Genomic DNA, 14,084 nt, shown 5'->3' on the forward strand with positions numbered 1-14,084 from the left:
GCGACTAACATAAGCACTGTGTTTTGCAGAAATCGGCCTCATGGTGGTGCTATAACCGGCAGATGTGGAGGGATGCAGGGACAATGTTTTTCCATGGCCTCTAGGGAGTGCGCATACATAGGTTGTATACAGATCGATGCAGTTATAGCTAAAAACAGGAATTGGCCTGTTATAGCGCCACCATGAGGCTGATTTGGAAGAAAATGAGTGGCATGTCGTCCTCGGCCTAGTGGAAATGTGCGTGTATAATTTCATGGAAATTGCTCACTGTGTTTGTGATTTGTGGCATTTTGTTCAAAACGGACCAATCATGTGAGCTTTGGAAGCCAATCTTAGCCAATCAGGATGGAAGATGGGAAATGGTGTAGATCCGTGTTGATCACATGACTATGGAGATAGTGTATACCGAATTGTGTGATGTATGGATAAAATGTGTACAAGTAATCTACAGAAATGTGTTTCGCCTAAATCGGCCTCATGGTGGCGCTATAACAGGCCGTTGAAGAATATTTGGGGCAGAGGTTCATCGTTGGCATCCAGGGAGTGTGTGTGCAAAGTTTGGCATGGATCGGGCCAACGGTGGCGGAGATTAGCTGGTAACGGACGGAAGGAAGGAAGGAAGGAAGGAAGGAAGGAAGGACACACACACACACACACACACACACACACACACACACACACACACACACACACACACACACACACACACACGGACGGAGTGCAAAACATACTCTCTCCCCATGCCTTCGGCCTGGTGGAGACAATAAAACATACTCTCTCCCCATGCCTTCGGCCTGGTGGAGACAATAAAACATACTCTCTCCCCATGCCTTCGGCCTGGTGGAGACAACAAAACATACTCTCTCCCCATGCCTTCGGCCTGGTGGAGACAATAAAACATACTCTCTCCCCATGCCTTCGGCCTGGTGGAGACAATAAAACATACTCTCTCCCCATGCCTTCGGCCTGGTGGAGACAATAAAACATACTCTCTCCCCATGCCTTCGGCCTGGTGGAGACAATAAAACATACTCTCTCCCCATGCCTTCGGCCTGGTGGAGACAATAAAACATACTCTCTCCCCATGCCTTCGGCCTGGTGGAGACAATAAAACATACTCTCTCCCCATGCCTTCGGCCTGGTGGAGACAATAAAACATACTCTCTCCCCATGCCTTCGGCCTGGTGGAGACAATAAAACATACTCTCTCCCCATGCCTTCGGCCTGGTGGAGACAATAAAACATACTCTCTCCCCATGCCTTCGGCCTGGTGGAGACAATAAAACATACTCTCTCCCCATGCCTTCGGCCTGGTGGAGACAACAAAACATACTCTCTCCCCATGCCTTCGGCCTGGTGGAGACAACAAAACATACTCTCTCCCCATGCCTTCGGCCTGGTGGAGACAATAAAACGTTTAGTCCAGTCAACCCGCATGTGCAGCACTGCTTCCACGTTCCGTACGATTGCATTGGGGGAAAACTTGGTACTGGCTGACTAACACCCGCTCTTTTATTTTTCTTTTTGTGGCTTTCGCCTTTATTTTATATTTTTTATAGAGGGACAGACAGTAGGCTGACAGGAAATGGGGGAGAGAGATGGGGGAGTGACATGCAGTAAAGGCTGTCGGGATCGGGAGTCGAACCCGCAGCACACTGCCAGGCTTGGGCTACCGGCCAAGGTGCCTGGACCGCTGAGCCACGGCCCAGGCCAACAAACACCCGCTCTTAACCTGACTTAAACCTGACTTAAATATTTATGTGCTTATCTTCAGTTTGTTATACCTCGGTTCTGATGCCTTTACTTTTTGGAAACGATACTGGGAAAAAAGTTTTTTCGCGACGGCTCAACCCCCGTTCTATACCGATGGCGGGATATCCTCCTGACACGTGACCTCTTCTCGGAGCTGAAGCGTGTAGAGGTAAACTACTTTCTGGCCTTCATAGCCCGTACATCCAAACAGAAAAGTCCTGTTTGATTGCATTAAATGACTTTAAACAACATTACATTCACTTTGCCACTCGATTTGCCACTCGATCTGCTACTCGATCTGCCATTCCCTTTATGCATGCGCATACCCTCTATAGATATGACGTTAAATAAATAACCGTAGTGGGTCGCACACACCAAGACTGCAGTTCAAAATATTTATTCTTGCATTTTGAACAGAGGATAAACGTTTGGGCTATCCAGCCTTCATCAGAGTAGATATGACGTAGATATGACGTTAGTACAAACGGAGAGCTAACCTCCTTCATGAGGTTGATCATGCTGAAGGCGTAGGCGAACACGACCACCACGCGGGCCGTGGACTCCTTCATGACGGTGACGATCCTGCGCAGCTCCACGGGGTCGTAGCGCTCCACCTCGTAGGGCAGCAGCTGGTCGTAGGCCAGGCAGCCCAGGCCGGAGCGGGCCAGGTCCGTCCGGAAGGCCCGGGCCGTGTTGCGGCCCGCGTCGTTGTCCATGAACAGCAGTCCTATCCACGTCCACACGAAGCGCTTGATGATCTGGAGGATGGCTCGCACCTGGTCGGGTAAAAATAATTAAAGCTGCTATAAGCAATAATATGTCCAAATTTTAATAATCTTTTTATTTTTTATTTTTGTATTATTCAGACAGCCAGCAATGGGTAGAACACTCCCTAAAAAAATTGTCTCGTTAACACATCTATAGGGTCCACATTCAAAGATTTTCCTAGAAGCTTTGTCATTGGTCGATTTGCCTGTCTGCTTCCTGATTGGTTAGTCATTGCGACCGAGTTTTTTTCGACCAATGTCTAGGAACATCTTTGAATGCAGATTGTGGCCCCTAGAGGTGTCACAGAGACTAAATTCTTTAGAAAATAAAAAGGTCATTAAAATGTTGACATATTATTGCTTATAGCAGCTTTAACGAAGTGGTGGTGGTGGAAGAAGGTCACATTTTTTATGCTTATTCATAATATATTGTTTTATAAGTCTTCTCTCAATTTCTGCACCGCCCCCCACACTTATTGTTGTGATATCTTTAACTATATGAGCTATATGCGATCATTCTGAATTTCCCCTCAGGGATCAATACAGTATCTATCTCTACCTTCACTAGATTGTGTTGCTAATTCTTTATTTATCATTTTGTTTTGATTTGTCTATCTTTCCAGAAATATAGCAGATCTACAAGTGCACCATACTTAGACACTTATACAGCTGGTATACTTGTATACTTATACAGCGGTGCCGTGCGAGAACAGTGAACATTACAGATCTGTTTTGAATTGTTTGCCATTACGGTATAATACTTTTGACTGGATAATGACAAACCCAAAATAGGGATTGATTATTAAACACAGTATTTAATTATTATTCTATATTTTTTCAAAATAATTGATTATATCTTTTATCTTGATACAGTAGTATACCAACATATTATCTTGTGTCAGTAGCAGCCATCTAATAGAAGCGTTACGATATTGAGGGGGCAGAAACCGAGCGGTTCATGCAGCCTGAACTGAGACAAGCTGGAGTTGGAAATACATTGTTTTCAACGAGGGCGGCGTAAATATTTTAAGCATGTGTGCAACATGACAACTGTTTTAAAGTATTGTACAGTAACAACTAAAGTCTCTTTAATGTTTATGTTGTACTATTACTACAAAACAATCTAAAATAAAGGGATTTAAGATCATTAAAGCTGGGCTGTTGCCCTGAGTCCAATGCATTTCTGCCTACTTCCGGTCCAGGACTTGTCCCAGTTGGTTGTCCCCATTCTCAATAGAAGTCTATGTAGGAGAGCCTCCATTGGACTGAAGCCCCATGAAGTGAACGCAGTTTGCGTAACTCTGTCTATATCTAAGGCTCTGGTCAGTAGTAGATGTTTACCCTGAAGGTATCACTTGGCACAGTCCTGAAGAATGAAGGGAACTGAGTGCGGTCGCTCAGACAGGAGCAGGTGGCGGCGAAGCTGATCTGCAAAACACACAATACATCTGCACTGGTGGAAGAAGTACCTTCTTTCTATATTTGGTTACTTAGACGGGACAATGCATATTAATGGACATTACATAAATGCAATGTAAACACAGCGGATTTAGCAAAAATGCTAATATTCCTCCGCAGTCCCCACAAACAAAACAAGCAAACAATACATTTACACTTACATTAGGAAACAAAGCATTAAAAACATACATAGGCATACACAAGGAAGTACAAAGGTGTAAAGTGCATCTATATAATTTAGCAGCATTTTTAAGGGCGATACGGATTTGTAACTACTCATATTTTTGTACTTAAGTAAAAGTATTAATACTGCAATATATAAATCCTCCGTTACAAGTACTGGAAGTCTAGAATTTAAAATGTAGTTGAGTAAAAGTACAAAAGTAGTGGCTTCAAAATGTACTTAGAGTACCAACAGTAAAAGTATAGGCTACTCGTTACGCAGAATGTCCCATTTCAAGTTTTCAAATGTTTTAACATCTTTTGAAAATAGCAGATCTACAAGCTCACAGTCACATTGTGAGCTTGCAGATCGGCTATTTTCAAAATGGCTGAAATGTATATAATGGGCTCATGTGGTTAATTTATGATTATAATATTCAAAATCTACAAAATAACTAGTAACTAAAGTTCAAATAATTGTACTGGAGTAAAAGTACAATATTTGCCCAAATTTGGGTGTGTACACCGCGTTGATAAATGAGGGCCTAAGAGTAGAAATACTACTACATTATTCCTCATGAAGTGAAATCATGGCCCGCCAAAATACGTTTTAATCGACCAAATCAACCTAGGTTGATCGACCAAATCAACCTACATTTAGTCTACTAAAATTCTACGATATTTCGTCGACTGACACTAGATCCAAACTCAAACTTTTCAAATGACTAAAACGACTAAATTACATTTTATTCAAAATATGCTGTCAAAAATCAACACCAACTTATAAGGTGTAAATACAGTATACATGCTATAGGAAACTTACCTGGGGCACTCTGTACAAACCTAATATCCTAGAGATGGAGATGGAGCCCGTGGAGCCTGCGGCGCCCACGAGCCCCAGCACGGGAGGGGAGCCCACGCAGGAGCCCTGCGGCGCCGGCTGCAGCGTAAAGCTCTTCTCTCGCCCCACCAGGGACAGAGCGGCGCGGGACGCACCGAACACGGGACAGCTGTCGTACAGGCTGTAGCCCAGGGTCACGTTGGGCAGCAGGCTGGCGTCTCTGTTGACCTCCGTGACGACGAAGGCCATGGTCTGGACGAACCGGAACCACTTGGTTTCAAACCTGTACAAATAACACACAAAAAATGTTTATCGTTTATTTTTATTTTATTTTAGTAATAATACAACATAACTAATCCAACCTAAACAGTGTTTTTTTTTCAACCCTTTTCATATCAAGGTCCCATTATTTATTTGACATTTGAGCCACAGACCACCGTTTGATGACATTTTTAACCTCTCAGACCCAAAACTTTGAATATTTTGTTATCATTGGATAAGATTTTGTCCACAATTCCATGCGGTGTTCATAAATTAAGTAATTCAGATGTTTAACAATAATTGAACTTTTGGCAGTGTGAAGTGTCTTTACACTGTCAAGAGTTAAAGATCTCTAAGGGTCCATTTGGTTACCAATAACTCTCCATCCCCGGACCACTGGTTGAAAACCCTATAGAACACTAACTGAACCAACATGTTACTGTTTATTTTTAATTTTTTCTTTTAGAAATATACAACATAAATTTAATAAACTAATCCTATCACCTCTAAAAGCACCAATAGTCTATACAGTATTGCACATTGAATGCATTAGCACCTTTCCCACTTATTTTAGTGCTGCTTTCTCTCTCCTTTTCATGTTTTGAATGCCTTTGCCTCTTTTTAATGTGTGTGTTGTTTTTAAATATGACAACATGCAACATGAGTTACGGAGTGAACAATATGTTGCTCCCACATACAGTACTGTATATGCCGAATGTGTTGCCTTACGGAAGTGACAATAAAATGGATTGTGATTCAGTGGAGGCCAGTAGTACAGCCTAATCAATAAAATGGATTGTGATTCAGTGGAGGCCAGTAGTACAGCCTAATCAATAAAATGGATTGTGATTCAGTGGAGGCCAGTAGTACAGCCTAATCAATACAATGGATTGTGATTCAGTGGAGGCCAGTAGTACAGCCTAATCAATACAATGGATTGTGATTCAGTGGAGGCCAGTAGTACAGCCTAATCAATACAATGGATTGTGATTCAGTGGAGGCCAGTAGTACAGCCTAATCAATACAATGGATTGTGATTCAGTGGAGGCCAGTAGTACAGCCTAATCAATAAAATGGATTGTGATTCAGTGGAGGCCAGTAGTACAGCCTAATCAATAAAATGGATTGTGATTCAGTGGAGGCCAGTAGTACAGCCTAATCAATACAATGGATTGTGATTCAGTGGAGGCCAGTAGTACAGCCTAATCAATACAATGGATTGTGATTCAGTGGAGGCCAGTAGTACAGCCTAATCAATACAATGGATTGTGATTCAGTGGAGGCCAGTAGTACAGCCTAATCAATAAAATGGATTGTGATTCAGTGGAGGCCAGTAGTACAGCCTAATCAATACAATGGATTGTGATTCAGTGGAGGCCAGTAGTACAGCCTAATCAATAAAATGGATTGTGATTCAGTGGAGGCCAGTAGTACAGCCTAATCAATACAATGGATTGTGATTCAGTGGAGGCCAGTAGTACAGCCTAATCAATAAAATGGATTGTGATTCAGTGGAGGCCAGTAGTACAGCCTAATCAATACAATGGATTGTGATTCAGTGGAGGCCAGTAGTACAGCCTAATCAATAAAATGGATTGTGATTCAGTGGAGGCCAGTAGTACAGCCTAATCAATACAATGGATTGTGATTCAGTGGAGGCCAGTAGTACAGCCTAATCAATAAAATGGATTGTGATTCAGTGGAGGCCAGTAGTACAGCCTAATCATTCAGAAACAGCATAAGCTTGCTTTTCAGTGTCTGAAAATAATGCCACTTCAAGGTTCAAGGTTGTGCTTCATAGTTACATCTTGTGTACGGGTACTAGTAGTAAAACTTATTTAGTTTTGGCCACTTCGGCGGTGGCTCAGGGGTAGAGTGGCTGGATGGTAACCACAAGGTTGCCAGTTCGAACCCTGTGGGCTCCCCCAGAGTTGGTGTCGAAGTGTCCTTGAGCAAGACCCTGAACCCCTAATTGCTCCCGATGTGCTGGTTGGTGCCTTGCATGGTTTCCTCTGCCATCGGTGTGTGAATGTGTGAATGTGTGGGTGAATGTAATGCACAATCTATGTAAAGAGCCTTTGGTAAAGGCGCTATATAAATGCACCATTTACCACTTACCATGTTTGTATGTTATACATGCAAAACACACAATATGACATTTTAAACCCAAGACAGGGTTTATTTAACCCCCAAAGTGTAAATAGAAGCCCAATCATCCAAAAACAGCACACAAACAACATTTGTGATTAGGCCTGTCACAAATATTACATCATCATCTAATCTGCTTAAACATTAAAAACAAATGCTGAAATAGCAGATATACAAGCTAACAACGTGTGACTTTGTGAGAGACACGTTGTAAGCTTGTAAAAATAGAAATGTAGATATTCCATTTTAATGGTATAAGATTAATGAATATGTCAGTAATGTCTTTGTATTTTTTTGTTATTTGTCATATCTGCCCTGTGCATTTTTGATTACGTGACAAACAGACTTAAAAAAAACTATTATTAGCGTGACAATATTAATGGTCAACTTTTAAATGTGTAACCGTGACAGCCCTGTTATATCTGTGATATACTCACCCTCGGCAGGTGGGCTGGCGTGGCCTGGAGGTGAACAGCCCTGTTATATCTGTGATATACTCACCCTCGGCAGGTGGGCTGGCGTGGCCTGGAGGTGAACAGCCCTGTTATATCTGTGATATACTCACCCTCGGCAGGTGGGCTGGCGTGGCCTGGAGGTGAACAGCCCTGTTATATCTGTGATATACTCACCCTCGGCAGGTGGGCTGGCGTGGCCTGGAGGTGAAGTCGGACTCGGGGTAGACGGGGCGGTGCACGGGGAACACGCCGCCCAGAACAAAGTCCCCGTCCAGGTGCATTCGGTTGAGATCAAACTGGGCCTGCAACTCACAAGAAGAGGAATTAGGCGAGGAAGACAAAGCGGAGACTGAAGAGAACAACAACATCAAGGTCAAGTACAGGTGTGTGTCTAGAGAAACCCTCATGACTGTATGTGTTCTCTCCTCTGACTATAGCCCCCTTTCCCGAAACCCTTTGTCCAGTCCATACATTTTATACCCAGTGCTGTGCCCTCCCCTTGTGCCACCGTAGGCCTATATGCCATTGCGTAATCTTTCACAACACCCATCTGGGTATAGGGGGCAGAAGGATCGAGGGGCAGGGCCTAACGTTTGTAGGTGAAACGGAGCCATCGTTGTCTTAATTCAGGGCTATACTCAACTTAAGATGGCTCAGGGGCCACTCAGCAAAAGTCCAAAAGTCCAAGGGCCGCAAGCAAAAAAAAAAAAGTATTATTTTGAAAGGTTTACAAATGTATTTTGTAGCAGACCACACAACATAAACACACAGTAAAAAGACACATTTCCAAAAACAAATGAATACATTATATTTGTATCGGTTTGACCGTGACGGGCCGCAAGACGCATTAAGCAGGGTCCGCATGCGTCCCGCGGGCCGCAGGTTGAGTAGCACTGATGTCATTGTTTCACCCGTTGGTTTTGTGCTCACAATTTCAAAGTGTGCATTTGATCGATTGAATGCTTCATTAGTCAGAAATGTGATGAAGGATAACACAAGAGTCCATTGGGGTGCTACATATGCAATTAATCAACACTAGGATAAAAAGCAAAGCAAAGCAAAGTTCTTTGTTTACCCAGGGTGAATGGACTAAGCTCGAGTTGCTTGTTTACAGCCAGGCTCTGCTCATAGAACATTTTATGGTAGGGGTTCAATGCCTTGCTCAAGGGCACTTCAGCGGTGGTAATTTTAACGTGCCGGTCCGGGGATTCGAACTGGCGACCTTCCGATAACAAGATCGCTCCGCAAACCGTTCGGCCACCGCTGAACACAATAATAATAATACATGTCATCATGTTTGGGGCAATAAAGGAGATCAAGGCAGGAAAGTTTGAGCAAAGCCTTTACGTTTTAAGTAAAGGGCTTCCCCTCCCATCACATATTGAAGCCTTTGCTACAAAATGTGCACACAATGTTTATAAGAGTTACAGACCTGTTGTTATGGTCATTCGAGGCTAGCCGTTTATGTGCTTATTGTCCGCTCATTTTGTATAATGTCCTGGAAAAAAGAAAGAATTTTGACCAAAAATGTCCGCCACAAGCCATCATGGCGATGCCCGCTGAGCATCGAACCAGGACTAGAGTTCTCAAACTCTGCCCGAACCTGAACAGACCTGGCCCGGCCCAACGTTTTAGGGCCGGGTCGGGGCCTAAAATCTATGCTAATTAGTCGGGCCTGATCAGTTAGGGCCCAGTTAGGGCCGGGCCTTAACCCATTTTGGGCGGGAACCCTTTTTGGTGTTTCAAGCAATGTTATACTTTAGCTATTGAAAAATTGCAGATCTACAAGTTCACTTGTAGATCTGTAGGTCTGCTATTTCTTTTAAATCGTGAAAATGTGACGCAAATCATACAGTTTTTCTGAAAACTGTCATGATTTAGAAGACATTTGTAGAATCTGGAATCAGGTCGAAATGGGTTAATTTTCAGGCCCATTGAGAACTCTAACCAGGACTAGTGTAGGCCCGTACCTGCTAACTCTAACCAGGACTAGTGTAGGCCCGTACCTGCATGCAGAACTCTAACCAGGACTAGTGCAGGCCCGTACCTGCATGCAGAACTCTAACCAGGACTAGTGTAGGCCCGTACCTGCATGCAGAACTCTAACCAGGACTAGTGCAGGCCCGTACCTGCATGCAGAACTCTAACCAGGACTAGTGTAGGCCCGTACCTGCATGAGAACTCTAACCAGGACTAGTGTAGGCCCGTACCTGCATGCAGAACTCTAACCAGGACTAGTGTAGGCCCGTACCTGCATGAGAACTCTAACCAGGACTAGTGTAGGCCCGTACCTGCATGCAGAACTCTAACCAGGACTAGTGTAGGCCCGTACCTGCATGAGAACTCTAACCAGGACTAGTGTAGGCCCGTACCTGCATGAGAACTCTAACTAGGACTAGTGTAGGCCTGTACCTGCATGAGAACTCTAACCAGGACTAGTGTAGGCCCGTACCTGCATGCAGAACTCTAACCAGGACTAGTGTAGGCCCGTACCTGCATGAGAACTCTAACCAGGACTAGTGTAGGCCCGTACCTGCATGAGAACTCTAACCAGGACTAGTGTAGGCCCGTACCTGCATGAGAACTCTAACCAGGACTAGTGTAGGCCCGTACCTGCATGAGAACTCTAACCAGGACTAGTGTAGGCCCGTACCTGCATGAGAACTCTAACCAGGACTAGTGTAGGCCCGTACCTGCATGAGAACTCTAACCAGGACTAGTGTAGGCCTGTACCTGCATGAGAACTCTAACCAGGACTAGTGTAGGCCCGTACCTGCATGAGAACTCTAACCAGGACTAGTGTAGGCCCGTACCTGCATGAGAACTCTAACCAGGACTAGTGTAGGCCCGTACCTGCATGAGAACTCTAACCAGGACTAGTGTAGGCCCGTACCTGCATGCCTCTAACCAGGACTAGTGTAGGCCCGTACCTGCATGCCTGCGATGGGAAAAAACATGGTGGCCACCGTTACACTCTTGAGGGACCAGCCAGCCATGATGCAACTGACACGAAAGACGTCAGCTTCCAGTGGGAAAACGAGACAGAAAACAACACGACAGAGTGGAGTATCTCGACGTCGTCAGAGGGCTTTGTTGTTGTTAGCTATAGTTAACGTGCAGGTGGCGTAAGGCTTGAGGGAAAACAAGGGCGAAGCCTTGAGGCATCTTCAACTAACCAGAGAACTCCCACTTAGTCCCTTAGCTGAGTGTTTTCCTAATAACCCTTAGCTGAGTGTTATCCTCTAATAACCCCTTTTGGTGTTAGCATTATGCTATCCTTTAGCTATTGAAAAATAGCAGATCTACAAGCTCATAGCGCGCCACCGAGTGGCGCGCTATGAGCTTGTAGGTCTGCTATTTTTGAAAAATCGAAGAACGACTGACATAGAAACAGCTTTTTCAGAAAACTGTCAGGATGTAGAAGACATTTTTAGAATCTGATCTCAGGTCAAAATGGGATAATATCCTCTAACACAAAACATTGCAGTCGGGTGGAAACCTTGTAAGCACAAAACTTTTTTTTTTTTTTTTTAACAATTATTCTAAAAACATTTTAAAACAATGGAAATTGCTACTGCCCTACAAAGCCAAAGTGCAGTAACTATGTTTTTGGACTAAAGGTCAAATTAGACTTCGAGATTTTGGGGGATAAGCAAACAAGAACATTATTTACAATTAGTGTAATATCACTTGTTTGCCGATATCTCATTTGGTTGACCGAGTATCAGCCCCCCCCCCCCCCCCCCACACACACACACCCATCAGCAGAGGGTATGCGCATGCTTAAAGTGAATGGCACATTGAGTGGCAAATCGAGTCGCAAAGCAACATGCAAAGTGAGTTTAACATTGTTTAATGCAATCAGATAGGACTGTTCTGTGTGGATGTAGGGGCTGTCAAGGACAGAAAGTAGTTTTTTGCCACTCAGTAGGCCTTCCTGCATTACTTCCTGGTTTGATGATGATGTCACGCGCATACCCTCTATAGCTGATCGACACGCTGTGATCTTGTAGATCCACTAATTTCGAATATTTGGGCCAAAAGTGCCCTTTTAGGGAATTTCAACCCCTGCCTCTCTTGAGCAGAGAGGAGAGATCGTATTCACCATGCAAATATACTTTATTTTAGATTACCAACATTTTGACCAAAAAAATGCCTAGGGCAGGGGTTCTCAACCCGTGGGTCGCGACCCCTCGGGGGGGTCGCCAAATTATTTTAGGGGGTCCCCAAATTATTAAAAAAAAAAAAAAAAAAAAAAAAGATTTATTTTTAAATTTTATTTTCACTTTTTTTCAAAAATAGCAGACCTACAAGCTCGTAGCACGCCACTCGGTGGCGCGCTATGAGCTTGTAGATCTGCTATTTTTCAATAGCTAAATTATAACAATGCTTAAAACACCAAAAGGGGTTCCCGCCCAAAATGGTTTAAGGTTATTGTAGCAGTCAATTTATATTGGGGGTCGGGAGGGGGCGGGGCGGGGGTCCCGAGACATTGCCAAAGCATTTCCGGGGGTCCCCGGCCAAAAACGTTGAGAACCCCTGATCTAGGGTATGGACCCTGCATGCCTAACATTCTCTGTGCGTCCCTGTGTCTTTGTGTTCAGTGCTGTCCCTGTGTCTTTGTGTTCAGTGCTGTCCCTGTGTCTTTGTGTTCAGTGCTGTCCCTGTGTCTTTGTGTTCAGTGCTGTCCCTGTGTCTTTGTGTTCAGTGCTGTCCCTGTGTCTTTGTGTTCAGCGCTGTCCCTGTGTCTTTGTGTTCAGTGCTGTCCCTGTGTCTTTGTGTTCAGTGCTGTCCCTGTGTCTTTGTGTTCAGTGCTGTCCCTGTGTCTTTGTGTTCAGTGCTGTCCCTGTGTCTTTGTGTTCAGTGCTGTCCCTGTGTCTTTGTGTTCAGTGCTGTCCCTGTGTCTTTGTGTTCAGCGCTGTCCCTGTGTCTTTGTGTTCAGTGCTGTCCCTGTGTCTTTGTGTTCAGTGCTGTCCCTGTGTCTTTGTGTTCAGTGCTGTCCCTGTGTCTTTGTGTTCAGTGCTGTCCCTGTGTCTTTGTGTTCAGTGCTGTCCCTGTGTCTTTGTGTTCAGTGCTTGTTCATGGGATTTATTTAATTTCTTAGGAAAATCTAAACAAAACACTGAGGGCTCCAATGCGACAGATTATTTTTATTGCACCACAATGATCTGTGTGACGTTTGGAGCACACGGCTCTTCTTCACACGGAGCACACAATAATTATACAACCCACAAAAAAACAATCAACACGATCACATGGAATGCAATACAGCTGTAGACATTTTCTTATGATCAATCTCCATATTTTATTGTATGATCATCGATGCATATAATTGTTTTATTGGTCCAGTTTAGAACTGAGGCCGATTCTAAAAAACGCCTTCTCAGTCCTGACCTACCGTAAGTTCTCTGAAAAACGTCAAATATTTATAAAAAAAAATACAAAAATGTTATGTTGCAAAAATGGGTCCCCGTCTTGAAAGGTAAAAACCCCAAGAGGGGTTCCCATCTTAAATGGGTTATATGTCTGTTTCTGTCCTTCTGCCATGCTTGACATTTCATGAAAATGAGCTAATAATATTTGATTACACTATAGCTTGTCATGTTGCCCTGTGTGGTCAACAGGGAAAATGATAACCCAAACACATGTTGCCCTGTGTGGTCAACAGGGAAAATGATAACCCAAACACATGTTGCCCTGTAGCATATATTTAATGATAACCCAAACACATGTTGTACTGTAGCATATATTTAATGATAACCCAAACACATGTTGTACTGTAGCATATATTTAATGATAACCCAAACACATGTTGTACTGTAGCATATATTAAATGATAACCCAAACACATGTTGTACTGTAGCATATATTTAATGCCGGCTCTGTGCATGACTGTAGTTCTTCACATTGGATCTTGTTTCAAAAGCCACTGATCGGGCATCTGATTGACCCTTGACCTGATCGGGCATCTGATTGACCCTTGACCTGATCGGGCATCTGATTGACCCTTGACCCACAGATACAGTCATGATTAACCCCCACAAGGGCCCCTGGGCCGGTAACATTTTTTGTGCCCCCCTAGCACGCAGAATTTCCCTTTTTTTGTGTGTGTTTTTTTTCCACATTTTTGACCTAAATTTAACAAAATCAATGGCCAATGAAGGTCCCCAGGAGCTTTTTTCAGGGCCTCAATTTACCTATAGCATTACATTTTCCCTGAAGGGCCCCTGAGAGCCAAGG

Source organism: Electrona antarctica (genome assembly GCF_951216825.1).
Source record: "Electrona antarctica genome assembly, chromosome: 16".
NCBI lineage: Eukaryota > Metazoa > Chordata > Actinopteri > Myctophiformes > Myctophidae > Electrona > Electrona antarctica.